Raw genomic sequence first — 22,095 nt, 5'->3', positions numbered from 1 at the left:
ATTTATTTTCTTTTTTAGATAAGTATTTCTTTGAAGCTTATCAATGTGCAGAAATATAACTAATTAAATTATATTTATATAATTAAAATTATTTGAACTCTTGAAATATATTGTATATTTGCACATTTTTGATTAAAAACGATCCTTAATATGTATTTTTCCCAATGAATAATATTTACACCTTTGATATTTCACAAATAATAATTTATTTTTAAAATCAAATTTTCTCGTGATGTTTTTGACTCGCGTTAAATCAGTTTTTTTTATAGAGGTGTCATATATCAGCGTTTTATATCATCCCTTTATTTTAGGAAGAAATTCTTTAATGTAAATCTTCATGCATGCATGCATTCTTCAAATGAGTGCAATGGTACGTTAAATGCGTTTGTTCAAAAAAACAGTCTTTTCCCTGTGTTCTGAAGTTAAAATTTTAACGTTAATCAAAATTGTAATTTAGTAAAGTGAATAAGCGTCCACATCCTCCTTTCTAAACCCAATTCCTCTTTGGTAATACATAGAAATTAATTTACATGCGTATTCTTTGTGTGCATTCATTGGTGTTTTATGTTTATTGTTTATATTTATTATGTATAAAAATTTACAATATATATAAACAGCTAACTAAAATCATAGTTGGAGTTAATCATGTAGTTCATCATGTTAACATTATTTCACAGTACTAACATGCTAAATATTGATCACGTGTGTTGCTAATATTCTTAACTTAGTTAACAAATCAATTGATTTGTCAAAAATTCAAATTCTATGATCAATAAGATATTAAAATAGTATTAATAATTTTTCAAGTATAGTTAGTCAAATTTCTGTCTATTTCATAATTTTTTTTTACTTAGTTACTAAAGAATATTTAAGCACCGTCTGCTTAGTTATAACTATGTAAAACTTATGTAAGGATATTGGGAAGAAATTAGTCACAAAAATAAAAACATTTTCATAGAAATGTATAACCAAAATCCTAGCCAAATCCTAACCAAAGTTCTATATTAACCTTTTACAGTATGTTATTCATCTACCCATTAACTATTACTAATAGGGAAAATAATGAAGATATTTTCAGGAAAATGTACAATCTGATGCTTTTTAATTAGAGCCCTAAGGAAATTATCTTTACAAAGGCATGTTTCAATTAATCCATATATTTCCTCCAAAAATTTCGATTTCTTAGCTAAACCCTTAAAATATACATAAATTTCGTAGCAAAATGCCCTCAAGAATGTGTCTATCATCCGATGTTATTTCGATTTTTACGTTATTGGTAAAACTTTTAGTTTTTCTTTATTTAAAAATAATTCTGCTGAAAAAAAACCCCTATCATTCCCTTATTGATCATACATGTGTTTTGGAGCTATTTGTCTTGGAGTTGACTTAACTGAGTTCTTAAGACACTTTTGAAGCTCATTAAAAACTTTAGAGGTGCAGAAAAAAGGATCTTCATTTCTGAGAAGGGAAAAAAATCCCCTCCAGTCATAAAGGAGAGAGAGAATAAACGAATAAAATGGCTCATTAAAAACCACATTCTGAAGTCCTAATTCATGTCGCTATCGATATTTTGATTTCTTTTTCTATTTACTTTTAATTTTTTCTTTTATGAATTGAATGATAAAGATGAAACCACTAGATTATCATAAGAAATTTATAAATGCAATAAAAAGCAAATAACATACAAATAAAATATTTATTTTGGCATATTATTTGCTTTTAATATGTTATTTGTCTTTGCAAAATCGATATAATTATGAAATCGTTGCATATAAAATCATTATTTAAGTTTCAAATAAATCCTTATTCAAAGGCTAAAACTAGGCTTATTAAATGAGGTCTTCTTTTACTCCTTCATTTTAGTAAATGCTTCACTAACAATTCACTCATTTTCAAACTTTTCAGGATTCCAAGTTATGCATATATTATTCCATGTAAAAATATCAATCCACAAAATAGTAGAACGTGAAGCAGCAGGTACGTGATATTCTAATAGGACTTTTCACACATTCACTTATAGATTTGTTATTATAGACAATATATAAAAAAAACATTATGTCAAAATTTTCTGCCGTATTTAGCATTTATTTTTCGATCTTTTGCAAATATGAATGATTTCGGTTTTCCAAAATATTTTATGAAATATCGTCTGTATTTTTGTAAAATTATCAATAATTGGCTTGAATTATTTGTCCAATTTTTTTAATGTAATTTAAGTAAAAATGGGAACTGCAGAAACCTAGAATTTTTATGAGTGTCGAATTTAAGATGTCATGCACTTTGAAATGTGCACGAGATAAAAATTCCACAATACATATAATTACAGATTATAGTAAGAAATAATTGAAAACAGAATTCATATTGAATAATTAAAATGAATTCTGTTTTTTAACGCATTAATAAAAGTTTGTCTTAAGGAACAGTTAATATTAATGATTATTTTACTTTCAATTACAGAAATTCTGAATTCAAATAACAGTTTATTCTAAATTCTAAGTGTTTGTTTCCTTAGAAATCCACTGAAAAGATATTAAATTATTTCTCAATTTGAAACTACTGAAATATGACTCTGTATTAAAAGTTGAAGCGTTTTTAGATTAGGTTCATTGACTGAAAATTATTAAAGATTTATTCAATTATGCTATATCCTAAAATAATTCAACTAAATTTTTTAACTTTGTTAACTATTTATTTGAAAGACGAAGTTGCTTTAAATTGAACTATGTAGTAATTCTCTAAAAAGCGCTAATTAAATAACATTGTTGTATTAATACTATTTATTTGTATAACTAAATTGCTAGACCTTTTTGGCGACCAACTGGATAACGGAGATTAATGATTCCTAAAGATTTTAATTAAATATTTTTTGCTACTTGTTATATTAGTTGTACAATTACATGTTATAACTTATCTTTAATGGTTTCCTTAGCAAAATATTTTGAGCTTCAAATTTTGAAACTAACAATATCATATAACTTATTCAAAACAATACCCTCCTTACTTATACTACTTTAGAAGTTTTACGCTGTTCGTTAATTGTGCTGTGCATACTATAATTATCTATATCTTTATATTATATCTTTGAATAATTATATTGTAGGAAAGAGCAGCTGTGCTTAAAAAATAGGTGTTCTTTAAAATTATTTCTTCATTCATTTCGAATTCAAGCCTTAATTGAAAACTTCCAAATATTTTGTTCAAAGCATGCCTTATACAGAAACTTACTCAACATGGGAAACGAAACTGAATCTTCGTATCTTTATCATCAACAATGAATAGAAAAGATAGAATGAAACATTAGTAGCAACATGGAAAATTATTTCAATTTCATAATTGATATTATTTCTGAACTCAGGGATGACTTGCCTTTGGCCTTACACGCTCTGTAGATCTTTGCCAACAAAAAAAATAATAATAAAAAAAACGCACTATTTTTGTCACAAATGATGAACTGGATTGCATATGCACAAGTATTGTTTAGAGAATGACACTTTATATTGATGTTGAAAAAAGCGTTATTATTTCCCGATTTGCCTATTTTAATTATCTTTTGTAATATTCCTGGAAATTACAGTGAAATACTTTCAAACATTAGTCAAGTATATGGAAAAATGGTCTAAGTCAATAAATTTGCGTTTTAATATCTCAAAGTTTTACAGATAGAGGACTTTACAATATAATTATTATAATTTTAGAATATAATTATTATTAGAGGAATTTTCATTATTTTTAGAATAGAATTATTATCAGAGGAATTTTCATTCCTTTTCACGTACATTTGAATACCTTATTTCTTAAACGTTTCTAGAAAGAAATTGACATTCACTGTAAAAAAAAAAAATAGCTGCAGAATAATTATCTGATATTATGGAAATCTTATTTAGTAGTCAAGGTGATCAAAGCTGTCTGAAGTTTTAAAACACAACATTGCTTTCATTTTCGAGAAATTTATTGAGAAGAGATTCCTTGTACTTTATCATGAGGAGAATAAGGACTTATTTCGTGGAAATAGTCTAGAATATTTACTGCTCTTGCCGACTTGTCCGAAGACCCTGAAGTGACCTCTGCCTTCTATGCTTCACGAGACCGGAAACGGAATGTCACGCCTTCCTGGTCAAGAGTCGGCTTATGCTGACCCTTTCTGATTTGGGTTCCGTTTGATGACGCGCCGCTTTCCGTTGACCATCGAATGACAGCTCTTCTCATTTTCCAGTCTTCTGCATTTTAGTTTGGGAACTAAGTTTCCCAAACTAAAGCAGCATTTGTGAAGAATTTGAAAGAGACTAAGTTTGGAATTCTGTCTTATTACGATTCAAAGTTTTTGGTTAGTTTGCTAAGTTTTGGCTACTGAGAATAATATGTTTTGATTCTTGATAAATCCTTTGTAGAAATACTCAGAAGTAGGTTTTTGTCTCGGGTAAAACTATTTTTTCTGTAAAGGTAATTTTTTAGAGGATGTAGTTTTGTTTTTCAATGAAAAATAGTTGTTCAGGAATACTGTGAAATTCATCAGAAGTTGGATTATATTTATTGATCTGCTGTCAATGCCGTAGACTTATCTAAGATACTGAAAATAAATGAATACAAAAACCTATGCTACAAACAAAAAGCATCTAAAATATTATAGTTATTAAAAGATTCTGGACAGTTTTCTTTACTATTTTGGTGTTATTTGTAAATAAGTTTTTGAAATTCTGGTCTAGAAAAATAGCTTAATACAACCACTTAACCACTTATACCACTTAAAATACAACCACTTTTTTTTCGACATCCAACTTTGGCCTGATAGAACTTTTAAAATATGACTTTGACAATGACTTGTAGAATTACCAAATTACAATAGAAACCATTGATTTGTAGCAAGAATAAAAAATTGTTACAACTTCTATTGATTCCTCGATAATATTCTCTGCAATTATGTGATCTTATATACTCTGAATAAAATGTATTTTGAAAATTAATGAATCAAAGTCCTTCAAAATTGAGAAAAATGAATTAACATTATATTTGATTAATTATACATTATTTTGATTTAACATAATTATTATTGAGTTTTCCAGAATGGCAAACATTCTGACAGTTTTTTCACTCAACAGTTCAATTTTTATCTTTATTAGTTTAATTTTCCTCGTTGTTATTAAAATGTGGGAATATGTCATGAAAATATATTTAAACATACCGAAAAATCAAGGATAAAAAACGGAAGGATATTTTAAAAATAATTTCTACTCTAAATCACACTCCAGCTGTGAAATCTACATTTTCTATCTTGATTGCTTCCTAAGTCCCCTAGCAACAATAAATAATGGTTCACAAGTAATTTGTTGAGCTGAATCCTAATTTGCATCTGAGATCTTTTATTTTAAGCCACTGAGAATAAAGGCCTCAAGACAATCGTCATTCTTCGCCCTTTTCTTTTAAAATTTTGATTCAAATAATATCCCCCCACAGCAATCATGGAGGAAGAAATTTAATTCACAATTGAACAGCTTTTCAAGTACACCAAAAGGTCAAATTCACCCAGAGGATCTTCCTTTTTAACTCTCCTCTTTCTTTATATCTTTTTTTCCTTACGATCTCCCTTTTGTTATTAACGCTTTCATTTTCGGCTAGATAATTACCCTTGCCTCTGGCAAAGAATCGCCTTTTTTTCGAGGTAATTTGTAGTATTCTCATTAGATTATTGGAGCAATGTTCTAGTAATTTCAACTTTGGTTTATTTATTAATGGAACAATGGTACAAGAGCTGAAATTCCATGTTTTTTAAGAATCAGATTTTCCGAATTATTTTTACTCTTTGAATTGAAAGATTCTTTTCAGTTGTGCTTTATAGTGGATTAGAAAAAAATGCTTTAGGCTAAGAAAGTTAATATCATTACTAGTACAGGCTATTTTAAGTTCAAACAGCTTACGGGCTGCATTAAAAAATGATAAATTACACAAAACGGTTTATTTATTTCGAATTTGAAGTTAAAAATTCCACTATAAAAAAAATATTTTACTATATTTAGCAAACTTTATTTGCATCTTTTGTCAAGCTTCCTATTTCAGATAAAATTCTATTTTCAGTAAGCCCTATTAAAATTGAGTGAAAACAATCCCTAGTTGCGCGCATATATTGTACAACAAATAGTTTATGGTACAGAAAAATATTCCCAATATTGAATTACATCGTTCAATATTGAATAATATTATATAATGGCGTACAATATTGTGCAACACGCTGTGGTACTTGGGATAAATGTAGTTTAAAAATTTGGCAAATCTAATGACATTCAGATGCGTAGATGTTTTTGTTTCAAAAGTACCTTTATATTTGGGATGATAGATATGAAGTCCTAGATGCCTGTCCCAGTTATCCAGCTTTCCTTTTACGTCCTGCTCTCTATTTTGGCATAATAATAAATTTTAATTGCCTGCGAAATGACTTGCCATTGGCGTTCTTTATAGGCGCCATCTATTAAAAGAATATGGAACTAAAGTGAATCTTTAAAGAAATAGCATTTTTTTATTTCAATATTTTTTAGAAAAAACTTAAATAAATAAATTAAATTAATGGTTTTGAATAGAATTAAATCAAAAGCTTAAGTAGATAAATTAAGTTAATCATACTTTATTTAAATAAATTAATTGGGTATTAATAACAATTGATAAATTTTATTGTTAATAATTAATAATTTTAAAATGAAAGTGTGATTGAAAAGCAGTTATTTGGAATAAATATTTAAAAATAACAATAGAAAAAAGTATTTATTATTCACAAATTCATGGATTATGAATCCCTAATTTCATCTCTTCGCGGCAAGCTAAAGAGTTTTCCCAAGAAAAGCTGTTGCCATTCTGTTTGCTTCTTACTTCTCATGGACAGCCAAAAATCTTAAATACTGGGTGCACATGTTGACTCATCAAACACTGTAGTTCCAATATATCAGATCGACTGGCCGTTTGCTACTTTAATGGGAAGTCTGCATTATTTCGGGTGTGGTTATATTCATGTAAATTCCAGACAGCACAAATGTAGATGTTAAGACTGGTAATGCCCAGAGTCGGTAGATGCTTTTCTTAGAGAAAGCGAAGTTTTACTTTAAAAAAACAAGTAAATTACCAAAAAAAGAAAAACAAGGCAAGTTATTGCAATTTTAAACACTTGTTTCGTCAAAAAAAAAAAATGTAAACATTTGATACGTGACTCTTCCTATACGTCAACATATACCCAATCCAAACAGTTGCTATAAATGCCAGCCTATGATTACTCTTACTACCGAAAAAGCACCTACACTTATCCTTTCCAATTCAATCGCATAGTAAATGAGATTGGAAAATTTTGTCAGCAATCCATAGTCACACACATACATTGAAAATTATTAGGCGTAACTTCTTTTTAAAATATTCTCCCATTTCCTGATCCCATTCCATTTTTTCTATTTAATTAATTCAACACCAGTTCTAAAACAGCTGATTCGGCTGAAAGCCGACAAGTTCCGACACTCCGAGTGAAGGGATAAAAACTGCCCACCAAAGCCCACACATTCTTTTAAAAAGATCCCTGCGTTTCGCTTGTCTAAATCGGCGTGTGTAGAGAAATCCCTAGTAAAATCTCATTGTATATAAGCACTGTGAAAATTATTTCTCTTTTTACACTTCTGCTTTTGTGCCAAGCGGACTTGCCTTGTCCGCGCCTTCTTGTAAATAATCATGCCTTTCTCCCGGGATAGAATAAATAAAACTTGAAAATGCAAAGTTTTCTTCACTGCCTTCGAAGCTTACCTTCTGCTTTCAGAAAATTAAATGCTTATATATAATTTACACAATGCTATGTACATGGTACAGAAATCTTTTATTTCTGAATGGCAACAATAAAACGCAAAAAAGAAACTCATTATACAAACGTTTCAGATTGTCTAATTGGAAATGGGTTTATAACTACGCTAGATTCAATGTTTTGCTGCCAATGGAGCTGCAAGATGTTATTAGAAATGCTTTAGAGATTGTTAGCATTCTATTATTTCAAAGAAAACGGTATGCAAAAGATCATCTTAATCTGATATTGAGGTTAATTGCAAAATGTATGTCATAACGATTGCTATTTTTGAAGATTTGTTGAAGATTATAAATAATGAAAAGTATTTATAGGTGTTATTTTATTCCGTAGAAGTTTTGTTGATTGATGTTATTTCTGTGATATATTAATATAATATTAGAAACAAAAAATGGCTTCAAATGATAATTACATTACATGAGAAAATTTAAACACACTTTACTATTAATCAGAAAGGATAAACAGAAAGGGAGGAAATGAATTCTATACTGTAATTTTAGCAAACAAAATAACATTACTATGTATTTTAAGATGAATTAAAATTTGCTAAGTCCTTCAAAAAGTATGTTGCCAATATCATAAACTATTCTCTGAGCTCTGAACACGAGATCATAATCCTTAACAATGCGGCATCGATCTAATTCGGTCCCTTGCGATTTGCCAGAATAATCGCCTAACACAAGTGGCTCAGCTACAGTTTGCGTGCCAGGCTTAGGAAAATCTCGCATCAAAGGCTTAGCAAGTGGATGGCTGCTAGTTTGAAAGCCACTTGGCAGTGGAATCTCGCCTGATGCAGGCGCTGATCGTGAAGCCAATACCTGAACTCCCATCTCCCAAGGAAGATTCACTGGCACTGAATCTGCAATTGAAATTGAGAGCATAAACAGCTTACAGAAATCTGAAGTTTATCCTGTGGAATTATCTAGGAAACTGATAGTTTATAGAAATATTTCTTTTCAGGTACCAGAATTTGTTCTGCATTATTTGACTACAGATTATTTTTTATCGCCTTGTTTTTATTTTATTTGCCTTCTTTCTTTTTCTAAGATCTACGAATGATCAGCATAACCTGCTAAAAATTTTAAAAATATCTATTACGATTATTTTCGATGAACAATGAACATGCATTTCATCTATCCTTGTTAGTTTTCTGGGGTTTGTAAACTTCTTTAGTTCTAAATTGTATCTAAAATTTCTGCGTTATTATAATATTTTTAGAAATCTCTTTTGCTTTCAAGGAATATATATTTTTGGTATTTCAGTCGCCATCCATTTTAACAAGTCTGTTGTTATGAATCATGCTTATGATTCGTACCGTTATCTACCAAGATGCTTATTTCTTCTTTGTTATTTCTTAACTATAATATAGAGAAGAGAATATCTAATCGAATAGTACATGTGAGTCACAGGGGATTCACATGGTGAATAGCCTGCTAAAACAAGGACAATTGACTAAGCATAGGCTTGCTCAACTCGCATAAAATTCTATACTGAAACATTTTATTTATGAAAACATTTGTTGTCACTCGATGATCGCATGACATGGTAGTCAACGTATTAAAAGAAACTTGCCTTACCATGCAAAATGAAAGATGACATCAGGAATATCTTTTATTTATGTATATATTTTATTTATCTATATTCAAACTGTCGAATCCACATAATATTTGGCTTAGCTGAGTTATATTTTTCTAAATTATGCGACAGCTTTGTTAGAACAAACCTAGAAATTTTGAGACATGCTGAAGTGGCATGGCAGACAATCTCTTCTCCAGGGTTCGACATTAGCGGATATATTTTTATCCTAATAAATATTAATATCGAGTAATTCAAGGTATATGATGAGTGCAAGGTAATTATGTACTGAGCTCAATATAATGATAAAAATTTCTAATTGGGTCCAGTCGCTTTCTCTTCTCTTAAGGGTCGATGGAATGTGATAAATTTTTGCGAAAGAGTGGTATTTGTGATATATTTTTGAGAATTCTTAAGCCTTTTAAATATTTGCATTATTAATTTGAAAGAAAGATTTCGTCGATTAAAGATCCACGTTATCTTATATTATTATCCTGGATATTATCGCAATATCATGCGTGATTAAAAGGAATTCTTAATCAAAGTACTAAAGTTTTAATGTGATGTTTTTCATCTTGTTATGATATAAGGATCGAACGCCTCTATAGCCAGCTTCATAAAAGATTTCGAAATTTTATGGCCTAATGTCTAATTATGGCGTTGAAGATATTTTCATAAGTAATTTTAGCTTGGTGTGTATAATTATATATGTGTGTATAATTTGTCTCCGACCCTTTTTAACAACAGGACCACTTCTGTTTTATTTTGTTTGTACTTTTTTTCCCAACAAATTGCATTCCATCTAACCACGTATTTATGATTTTAAAAATGATTCTCTTAACCATATACTGAATGTCAATTATAAATTTTGATCATATTTATTTTTCTCACAAGTATATACTTCATTCGGTTACTACACTAATTTGATCAAGCTGTGGCGACATACTACCTTAAATACCCTTTTCTATGATAATTATTTCGGAAAGAATTGCCCAAATTTTAGACTTCTAAATGATGCACCTTCTACCATGTAAATATTTCCCTTTATTAATGATATTGAATCCATGCGTAAAGTTTAACTTTTATCCCCATTTTGATGTTTGAGTTCTATATTTCTAGTTTTTAATCAATAAATGTGCGCATTTTAAATTGATACAGTTTGGCACAGCTTGGCCAATAGTGGTCCTTGTTCTGAAAGAGGGAATCAATTAGTTTCTTTTGTAGGCGATGCGAATAAAAGATAACGTCTTGGCTCCTGGACCGGAGGGCTCCCTGTCGGAAAACCGATTCCATTAATTCCATGGAAAACCGATTCCATGTATTCGAATTTTCTGCCTATTAAATATGACATCATGAGCTAAACCTCCTAACGTTTGTATTGTATGGAAGAAGGCTTTCATTCCACAACTTTCCCTAAATAGAGCTTTCCTTTCAAACGAGACTTTAATACATCCAAACTAAATTTATCTCTCTTATTTTTTGTCTCTGTACCTTAAACTAACTGGTACGCGAGATCTTTCTTCCTGTTCATAGATGGCAGCACAAATCTTTCATATTATAATGATCTTTCATTATTCTTTCATTTTCACAAATCTTTCATTATTATAATGATCATGACTTCTTCTCTTTGGTAGAATTCCCTTTCAGATAAGGAAAAAATCCGAATAATGTTCCTTCTTTATTTCTCGAAGCTTTCTTCTTCTATAGAAACGAAAATCTGTAACCTTGATTGATTTACATACTGATTAGAAGTATTTAAAAATTTATAAAAATTAAAGAAGTCCTAAATTAACAACATGAATAGGATAATTGTTTGCTATATAAATCATTTCAGCACAGAACCAGAACGAAAAACCAGAACGAGGTGTAATTTAGAAGTGAAGTTTGAATGCAAGTAATTTGAATATATTTATTTTTAGAAACACAAATAAATTGGATTTATGATACATTTATAAGTCTCATTCAATATTAGGAAAGCTAATTTATTTTTAATGAAAGGTTTATTAAAATCAACCTCAATAGTGTCATTTCCAAACTTCCCAAAATATTTCTTTCTTGGACAGAAATTGAGAAAGTTTCAGCGTTTGAATAGAAAAAGAGACAACTTGATTATGCATTTCAGCGTTAATAAAATTTATTCTAATTGTAACTTTTACAGCCCGGAAAGGACATTTTCTAACTGAAATTGCAATTTAAAGGTTTGTCGCCTATTTTAATATCCAGGGTGTTTCTGCACTAGGGTTACAAAATTTTTGGAGGAGTAGGATACACTTAAGCAGGTTGGAATTTTTGGGTTATAAATGCTTATTAAGTAAGGTAGCTGGTGTTTCCATAGTCAGAATTCCCATCACTTTTCAATTTACTATTCCATAACAAGATCTAATGATCATAATTAATGACATCGCAGTTACCGTTAAGAACAGAGAATCACGACCCTGAGTATTGATGATCGTAATTTACAATCCTGCAAAGACTACAGGTGATATCAGAAGATTCAAAATTTAGATCCGAAATGCACAATTCAGTTGTTTCATCATTGCACAATTTCAGCTTTTCCTTGTCTCATATATTGATATCGGTATTTCGATTGATTACTTTATCAAGATTTTGTTATTTTTAAATTTAAAATAATTTGACATTTTTGCTCTTTCTTTTTTTATGAGAGGTGGGGCTGAAATAAGATTAAAATGATTCTCTAGATGCAGACATTTTATTGTCTTCTCAATGTATATGGAAACAACTCACTGCGAAAATGTGTCATAAACTTTACATTTTATGTCTTCCTAATATCAGCTGATTTTACTTGTGTTTGTTCAGATTTCGCTTTGCTTAAAGTGAAAAATTGTAACATGATTAATTATGAACATTAATTTTCTTATGTTCATTTTCTTATTATTTGAAGCAAGTTTCTGCAAGAAAGTTCGGGAATTCATCTCGCTTGCAGCGTCATCTACCGAGTCTGGCAAGAATTCTCAATCCAGCTTTGCTGCGAGATTTCGTTTCATCTGGTATGTGTTATTAAATTTTCAATATTACATTTGGATGAATATTTTTAAAAAAGTTGTGGCAAAGGTATTTTAATTTTATAACTTAATTTGATCACAAAATAAGCCATCAAACATGTTTTCAAATGGATAAATAATAATTTTTATTAATGATTTAATTCCCAACTTTATGTCCATTTTACAAAGAAATCTTTGCGATATTTTTCTAGTGCTTTGCAAAAATCTCTCACCTTCTTTATGAGAAAAAGAACACTATTTTAAGATACTTTTAATTGTTATAAAATTAAATTGCAAAATTTTCTTAGACTTTATGGAAATTGTCTTTAAAGAATTTATAAAAAGGATAGCCACTTCATGATATTTTTTCATTTGCAATAAGTTTCTCTTTTATGGCGAAATGAAATTCAAAGAATAAAAATATCCGCTTATTGGTATTTCTTTTATTCCTATGGTTTTATATTAAAAATTTAAAAGGACATTCTTACCCAAAGACATTTTTTTAAAAAAGAATAAATTTTCTGCTTTATTTTCAATATTTACCACTTAATAAGCTCTCGTTAAAGAAGTAACCAAAGACTAAACTTGGAAAGAAATGCAACTCATAAATAAAGGGATGAAAACTCTAATTAAAGATTTCTTTTTATTAAAAACAGAAAAAGAAAAGATGCGAAAACGTATTTTCTGTTATGGTAATAGGGCCTTACTAAATTTTAAGTGGAAATATTTAACTTGACTATGAGCTTCAGAATTTTCTTTTTTGAGTGTCTGTATTTTAAAATGTTCCTAGGAGCAGTTAAGTTTAGCTTTTTGAAAAGAAACATTTCTTATATTATCATAGAATGTAGTTTGATTATTATACATCTGAAAATGATATCTAGATATTTACTTGAATAAGTATAAAAAATATAGTATATATAGTATATTTAAAAAGAAAAACTAAGTATATTATTTTAAAAATTGCTTCGATGATTTGTTTAAATACTTTCAATGATTTTACTATTCATAATAGATTCCTAGATTATTTCTCTCAGTTGATTTTTCCACTGTTTTATTTATTAATTTTTTAAACAGAAATAGTTTGCCATCAAAATAATTCCACATTGAACTTGCTTTGAGCGCCAGTATTTAATTTTTTTAGTGGGCTTGATATCATTATTCATTGATATTACCCTCATATAAATAAGCCTTTGTAATTTGCATACGTCATCTTTGAGAAACAGGGTTGTAATATTCTAGGAATTCATTTGTAGTTGTTTTTCACTTAAAGATACAAAATAACTCCTAATTTTAGCCAAAAATATTAGAATAGTGATCATTAGATAATACATGGTGTGGTAATAATTCTTGTCGAAACTTTTTAGATAAAGAAGCTAACCATCTTGATACTGTTTATGATGAATTTCATGTCATTTAACTGATTGGAATGAACACATTTGAATGCATGTAACAACATTTCAATTTATAAGACTGTTTAATTACGATTAATGATTGCTTGAGTAAAAACATGCGAATTTTATATTACATCCGACGATTATTCATTTGAATGCTTACTTAAGGCACTGCAAAAGATTGTTTTTAATATTGCGCCCTGCTTGCTATATTGTATAACATTTGTAATATATGTTGTATAATATTGTGTACATGTTGTATAATACTTGTTGTTGTGCTTATATGAATTTGTACGTTAAATTTCCATTGCACACTTTATCCAGTTAATTATTTAACAAAGTTTTAGTACTTAAGTTTGTTTAGTTATTGAAAAGAGTTTTGTGTTTATGATGCAATGTTTCTAAAGGAAATATAAGACTGGTTTCTGTACAGACAAAAAGCGATGTATCAAAATGGTGATTCAGATACCACCAAAAATAGAAATGGTTTCTTATTGGAATTTCTCATTCAGTTTAGGCAACAATTGCAATCATCTTAGATAATTGTTTGCGCTATTGTTATTTTTTCCATAATTAACCTGATGAATAAGAAACCTTAACTTTCGAAATCGATTCTGCAGTTGAAGAAATTATTTGCTGTAGCAATAATGTATACTTATGTAAGAAAGAAAAATTTACAAGTTTTATTAACCATTTAAAACTAAGCAGAGATAATTTATTCCTGGTGAACTAACTATATATATAGGTAGATAACCATATTGGTATATTATATTAATAAATGAAAATTTCATTAAAAATTGCCTTATAATAACACTTTTAGCTTGAGTTGTTAATGAAATTTCTTGACTACAATTTATAATAATGCGAAAAAAATTTTATATTTCACATAAATTTTATTTTAATTTTGTTTTTGTTCTTTGGTGTTTTCGTGTTAAAAGAAAATCAGTGAACTTTCTTAGGGTTTAAATATGATTTTAGTTACTTTTTATAAACTTTTATAAACCACTTTTATAAACACTTATTTTTAAACCTCCGGAAAAAATCATATGTATTACAATTAAAAATTTCAACATAGATATAAAAATAAAAAATGCAAGCATTGAAATAAAATTTCTGAATTTTTAATAGTTGCAATAGCAATGCAGTTCACATGGCAGAACTGTTTTGTAAAAATGTTGTCATAAATTCTATAACAGACACCATAAAATAATGAATTTATAAACGCCAGAACTTAGTTGATTTATTCAGCTATTCTGTTTCTCGGTTCATAATTCTTCTTTTTCAAAAACAAAAGCAGGCGGAAAATATCTTTGTCTGATACTTTCTGGAGACTCTTTGGGGAAAAGATATTCATAGATCTTCCTCTGAGAGTCAGGAAAATGCAATTCTCTCCTGTAACACGATCGGAATGCCATCGAAATAGCGTATATTTTAGGTAGGGGATAATTCTCCCCCTCGTCTGAGTCGACTTAGGCCATGCTCTGTTGTTTTCTTTTCACTCTGTGACAGAAATAGTTGTTTGTGCAGAACAACAAGAAGAATCAACAAAAGAAAAAAATATATTCATTTCTTAACTTTATTATATGCTCTGAAAGACAGCAAAACAGTTTCCAATAAATGCAAATCAAGGATTATCTATTTGCTTTGAAATAGATTACACTGAGTGGTTGTTAAGAAAACGGACATACACGCACGTATGATCACATCATAAATAAAATATGGATGTGTATGATTATAGGAATCTTTTGAAAAAAATTCAGCATCATAACATCAAATTTATGAAGAAAAATATCATAAAGTTATTCATTATTTTTAAGGTAAATTTAACAAAAATTTAAAAAAGCAATCTTTTATAATGGGTATTTGTATTAGAACAGCAGTTATAAGGAAGAAAAAAGAAGCATCGAAATGATGACATATGCAGATATTCTCACTTAGGAGGGTTACTCGTATCTTTTTTAGCCTTCTCTATAGATTTTCAATTGGGTCCAAGTCTGGAATATTCTTAGGCTATCCCAGTAGTGAAGTAAGATTGTCTAGAAACTAATTTTTATTCCGTATACGAAATATGTAGGAAGTAATGGAGTATCATAATAAATAATGTAGGTAGTGTAAGTATGGAGTATTGCACATTTCAAAAAATTTGATCTCGAGATTTGACGAATTTACATGTTTCAGGTCTCCAGGAGTCTGAAAAACATATTTCTGGCATTATTTTTGTGTGTCTTTGACAAAGATAACAGAAAAACGTTTTGATCTAGGCAGCTGAAGTTTGATATGTCGAATTATGATCGAATTTGCAGATTTCTATCAGATTTTGAACGAAAAACATTCACAAGAAATCTGGTTGGCTGGCTGTACAAATAAACTCGATTACTATGAAACGTAAAGAGCTAGGCAGATGAAATTTTGTGCACACTATCTAAGTATAAGTACATCTAAAGTATATGTACTTATTGATTTAAACTCGTACAAATTTTGATTTAACCTTGTCATGCGGTTGACCGTCTGTCAATTCGTACTTTTGTGTGAATGTAAACATATTAACTCATAAACGTAACAATTTAAATCAATAAATTTCTATATGTCATCTTGTGATTACAACTGCAGTTTTTGTGTCAAATTTTGTCATCAATCGACTGGCAAAAGTGTCCAAAACACATATTCCCGCGATAGATTCCGTAGAAACGCCAAATTCACGCCAAATATCTTTATTTCATAAGTGTCATTCAACATTGCCATGTAAGGAATTCACGACCTTATCCAAGATCCACAACTTTATGTGGGGGAAAGGAGATAAATCCTTTATCTGGGAATATGCATAAAAATTTCGAAGGGACCTCTCCCGCTGGTTACATGCAATTGGAATATAAGATGGAGCTGAATTAACTATTGAAAAACAAATTTTTTACTATCAGGAAAAATATTGCATACAGAAGGCCGTGAATTCGCTACAAATATTTCATTTATATGTTAGATATTTATATCCCCATTAATCGCACAAATTCTGCTGATGCCATTTGCTGTCATACATTTCGAGATCATAACACTAATTGGGTACGTAACATTACTTGCAATGCAGTCAGTATGAAAATCTTCTATTTTTCATCTTAACATATTCTATGGCATTACTATCAAAGAATGAAATATTGATATCCTCATTCCGAATTGCACAATTCTATTTCTTTTCTGTTTAATTAATCCATTGATAGATTGCATTTAGAACAGATATTCCTGCAATTGCGTAAAATGGTTTTGACATTCTTTTTTATATTGCATTGCGCCATTTCACCTTGTATGTTCCCATATGTTTCATTTTTACCAAGCGGTATTTTAATTATTCTACCATCACTTGATGTTATGCATGTTTTTCTACCTTTAACAATTGGGTTTCTTATTGGTAGTTTTCTTTAAATCCAGCAAAAAAATTTAGAAATATTATATTCAGTTGGATACTCATCAATTTTCTTTTCAATTTCATTATAATTAATGTCTAGTTCATGCATTAGTAAAGCTTTACTTCGTTTTTTTGGATACCAGTAGAATCTTGATACCATTTCGCGAAGTGAAAGTTCGAATTTCTTGTCTCATTTCTTGAAGTGAAATAAGGGTGTTTCTAAGATATACAGAGTATGTCAAGCCCCGTCAGTGAGTACCTTGCTTTAGTACCTTAGTAACTGATATAAAATTAATTCAAGATCTAAATTATCTCAACATCTAAGTTATCATTCTCACAATTCCAGATGAACTACCGCTTAAATGTTGTCTGTATGGCTTAACTTGTCAACAGGCTATTATTACGTATGCAAACGAAATGTTAAGCTTATTTTTGTACTGTATTCTTTTTTTCCGGTTGTTTATACAGAAGTTATGACTATTTTCAGTTTGTAAAATTGTTTTGAATAAAAATTTTTATCAATTTAAATTTTTCATCTCACATTCGCCACTTTGTTGAAATTCCAGTCTTTAGTACATAAGATAAATGATATGTTTTTTGTATTCTGACTGCATTCCATTTAGTTTTCAGCAATTCTCTCTTATAAATTCCAAAAGAATCTATGAATTACTTATGGTTTCCTAAATAGCATTTTAGAGATTTTCAAGAGGTAGAAACCCCTGTCAGGAAGTAAAGCAGCCTGATATGATTAACTGCAACACCTATCTACTGATCGGAAAAGTGCCCGACTTCCTTTTGTGCTGATATCGAGAAAGAATGAAAGTAAAATAAATCACTTTCCGCTCTCACAGCAGATTTTTTTTATTTTTTTATTTTTAGCGCCATTGGTGCGATAAGACTAGATATATGTTGAAAAATGTGTTTCCCTTCAACATTCCTTTTCATTTTTGACTTTAAGTTGGAAGTTTTGAGAAGAGAATATGCTAGAAAAGCTGTCCGTCTTTTTCGAACCAATACTGTGGTGCTGTATGCATTTTTTTTTGTAAATTAAATTGAGGGTTTAAGGATATTCTTTTACCCATTCATAAACAAATTATTTTTAAATTCTTTATAGTTAGAAATTTTCTCATGAAGAACATCACCCTTCAGGAATAGACAGTTTTAACGATTTAACAGGAAGCGTGTATCATATGATATTAAGATGACTTTCTGATTTCATAGAAAAGTCAACTGAGCATAATAAAACAAAATGGCCTTGTATAAAACCAAATCTTGGTAACTTCATATCCATCTTGTTCAGCTACGTAACAAAGTGCTAAAGGCCTTTGCAACACAAAAACTATTGAAAATATATTTTATGTTAATTTTTCTATGAAGTGCTTATAATTATTTCTTGTTTTAAAGTATGTTTGGAATTCCTAGTTTTATTTTAACGCCGACTCTCTTATAAAGGCATTGCATTAAAAAAAATGTAAATATGAAAGAATAACGGCAGGTAATTTCATGTTAGTTTATTTATTTACGGTTTAAAACTGAACTATGCTTTGCTTCTGATTTAGTTTATTTTTATTATCAAATACTTTATCTCATGAATTGAAAATTTATTAAATTGTCCACTTGGACGAAAATTGATTATATTTAAAAGAAAGATTTATTCTTATTTTAATTATTCTTTTTTATTACTTTTTTTTGCACATTGTAAAAGTAATTGGCATATTTCTTTTAATTAGATGACTTTTTTTAAAGCTTTATGCTTAAAACAAGGAATTAGACTGTTTCTATTATCTTTTCACCATAACAGTTTTTGAATGATCTGAACAAGATTGATATAGTAAAGGACGAAGATTGATATAGTAAAGTAAGAAATTATCTAATCCTTGGAAATCCCTTCCCTGAATAATAATAGCAATGAAAACATTACGCAATTTTGAGTTCCAATAATAAATAAAATTCTCAGAAATCTCAAAATAAAAAAAGTAATGAAAATAAAAGATCTAATAAAAAGATCAAAAATAATAAGATTTAATTTAGACATAAATTTTATTTTCATATTAGAAATTGCTGAAACAATAAGAATTTGGCTACATTATAATTTGAAAATGGTAGTAAAAATTCCAAATTTTATGAATTTAAAAGATTTTAATTGATAAAAAGGAATTTGTAGTATTTTTAAGTCTTTAAATTCATTTTTGCTATGGTGAAACGTTTCCGAATAAATCCTCTAAATGAATGCACATTTCTTTATATATAAACTTTATGCATGATTCTCTTTTTTCTATGCCTAAAAGATATTAAAAAGTTTTGTTTTTTTTATAACCATTTCTAACATTTATTACTTTTATGTGTCAAGAATATGTCATCATCTTACAAAAGCTGTCCCAGAACAGAGAATCATTAACTTATCACCATAAATAATAGGGTTAAATGGACCTGGAAAGAAGGAAACAGTCAGTTTCCTATTGCTTTTAGTCAAGCACAGCTGACTAATCACTCCTTTGTCAAAATAAGTATTCTTCAGAGTGACAGGTTTAATGATTCGGTGGCATCAATGGTTTACTCCATCAAAATCGTCAATAATGAATTATTTGTATCGATTTTACGAATCACCTGGAATTACTTACTCACATGTAGTAAAAGAAGAGGACTTTAGGTTTGGAATCGGTACTGTTATGATAGGAGGAAAAAAATAAATTCTTCAGCTGATTTTCAACAGAAAATTTTCATTGAAGAAAAAATTCGAAATTCTTGGAGGATTTTTTTTATTTTAAATGTCATCATATTCCATTTCCTTCATTTCTGTTTTAAATGGTATCTTTACGGGTTAATGCATTGTTGCCCTTATGGGAACTGAAACGTTCTCGACAATGAAAATTGTCGAAATTGGGAATGAGGATGTTTTGTAAGTAAATTTTATATCCAAGAGAAATGTAGGGCATATGGATTAATGTTTTATATTAATTATAAAAAGTGGAAAATATTTTTCCATTAAATATTTGTTTTTGTTAACAAATCGAATATATGTTGTGATGAGATAATTTTCAAGTTCATAACCACAAATCGGTGCGGTTATAAAAATTGATTCCGAGTAAAATCACTCCAAAATTGCAATTATTTTAGAGGGAGAAGTTTAATAATTACTGTGAACTTATTTTAAATTAAATATACTAATAACAAAAAAAAAAAAAAAAAAAAAGATGGATATTCAGTTAATTTAAAGATCTGAAAAAAAGCTTAGATAACTTAAAATCTAATTTCGTGTGATAAATATCCTCTAAAGATTAATATTGTTGCGTAGCAAAATAATTTATATACAGATTCATAAAGGTTATAAATGCTGTTGTGTAAAGTTTCATACGATTGCAATCAATGGCATGTATCCTAAGCGTATCGAAATTTGTAGAAAACCTGTTTCGAGAGAAAAGTAAAACATTTTATGTTTCTGTGATTAGAGCTCATGGTAGATTACAACATAATTTATAAATTTTCGCCTTTCCAAAGTTATGCAAATTATACGTATCTGTAATTAGTAAAATGTCCCCCTATTTTAATAGATTAAAATTTTTAAAATATAAACATTTTTTTTGTAGATATAAATATTTCCAGTTCACTTAAATATAAATATTCAATGCTATAATAAATGTACAAAAAGATTTCACTATTGGCTAGCCTTAGTTTCTGCAGATCAGTAAACAGTTTTGATATATTTTGAATTGAATACGGTTTTAGTTTTATCTATTTACCAAACCATAGGCGATCCGTAATAATTTAAAACTATAGATAAGTCAAAAATAAATTCAGTTGGATCGGAAAAAGGAAAATGACATCGGTTTCAATTAAAATAAGTAAAGAAAAGTGGAGAAAATCTTGGAACAAACTAGACAATGTAGCGTATCCAGAAACAAGCGATGCTAATTAGTTTGATGTATTACACAATGACATTAAATTACGAAAAAAATTGCAGTTGTATAAAAAGCATGAGTTTTACTGACTTGATTTATATTAAGTCTCTTCTTTAAAGTGTATATATATATATATATATATATATATATATATATATATATATATATATATATATATAATTATTTTCATAAAGTAAAAAAGATTTCATTTTCCTTAGATTTTATGTTGTTGCAATTCATAATGTTCAATTAATTATGTTGTTGTTCAATGTATTTTATAATTATCCTAATGAGCATTAAAGAGCTTAATTTTGGTGTGAGATGTTAAACTACAATTTACCATCCTTAGAAGAGGCTGAAAGAATTCCAAAGGCATCTTAAGAATCGCAAGTTTAAAAGGATGATCAAGCTGCAAATCGCCATTCCGCTTGTTAATACATCATCTGTTTGCTCAGGCTAATCAACCGACAGGGAAACCGACATTGATCAGGAAATATATTAATGTGTCGGAAAAAATCGGAGATCTTAAGTTTGAAATGTATTTCTTTTTATTTTTCTTTTATAATTCTTACTGTACTCCTAATAAGAAATAAGTAGAATGAAATATCATTGGCAACCAATGAAAAACAGTCTTTACAATTACCTGTATTTCCGAGCATGGATTTCTACACTTAAATATCGTTTATATAAGATCGTTAGCGTCTTATTTAAGAAGTTCGATTCTGAAGTGTAGTTCTTGAAGTATAGTAAATATTCCTTTATCGGGGTTTCTTGCATCATTTAGGGTATTATAGTAGTAATCCAATTATGTTATGATTATTTCATCGTTTATCGATTGAGTCAAGTTTAATGTTCAGTTTAGTATTGATATTCAAAGTTAAAATTTTTTTGGAACAGTAAGGTTAGGTTGTTTATATTAGCATTCTATTAAATTACGTATGATAATTTCTTCTTCCACAAGGAGGAAAAAAAAAGATTAATTGCATATAATTTCTTGCATGCATTTATGCAT

This window comes from Argiope bruennichi, chromosome 9, assembly GCF_947563725.1.
Source record: "Argiope bruennichi chromosome 9, qqArgBrue1.1, whole genome shotgun sequence".
NCBI lineage: Eukaryota > Metazoa > Arthropoda > Arachnida > Araneae > Araneidae > Argiope > Argiope bruennichi.
This window is presented reverse-complemented; position numbering follows the sequence as displayed.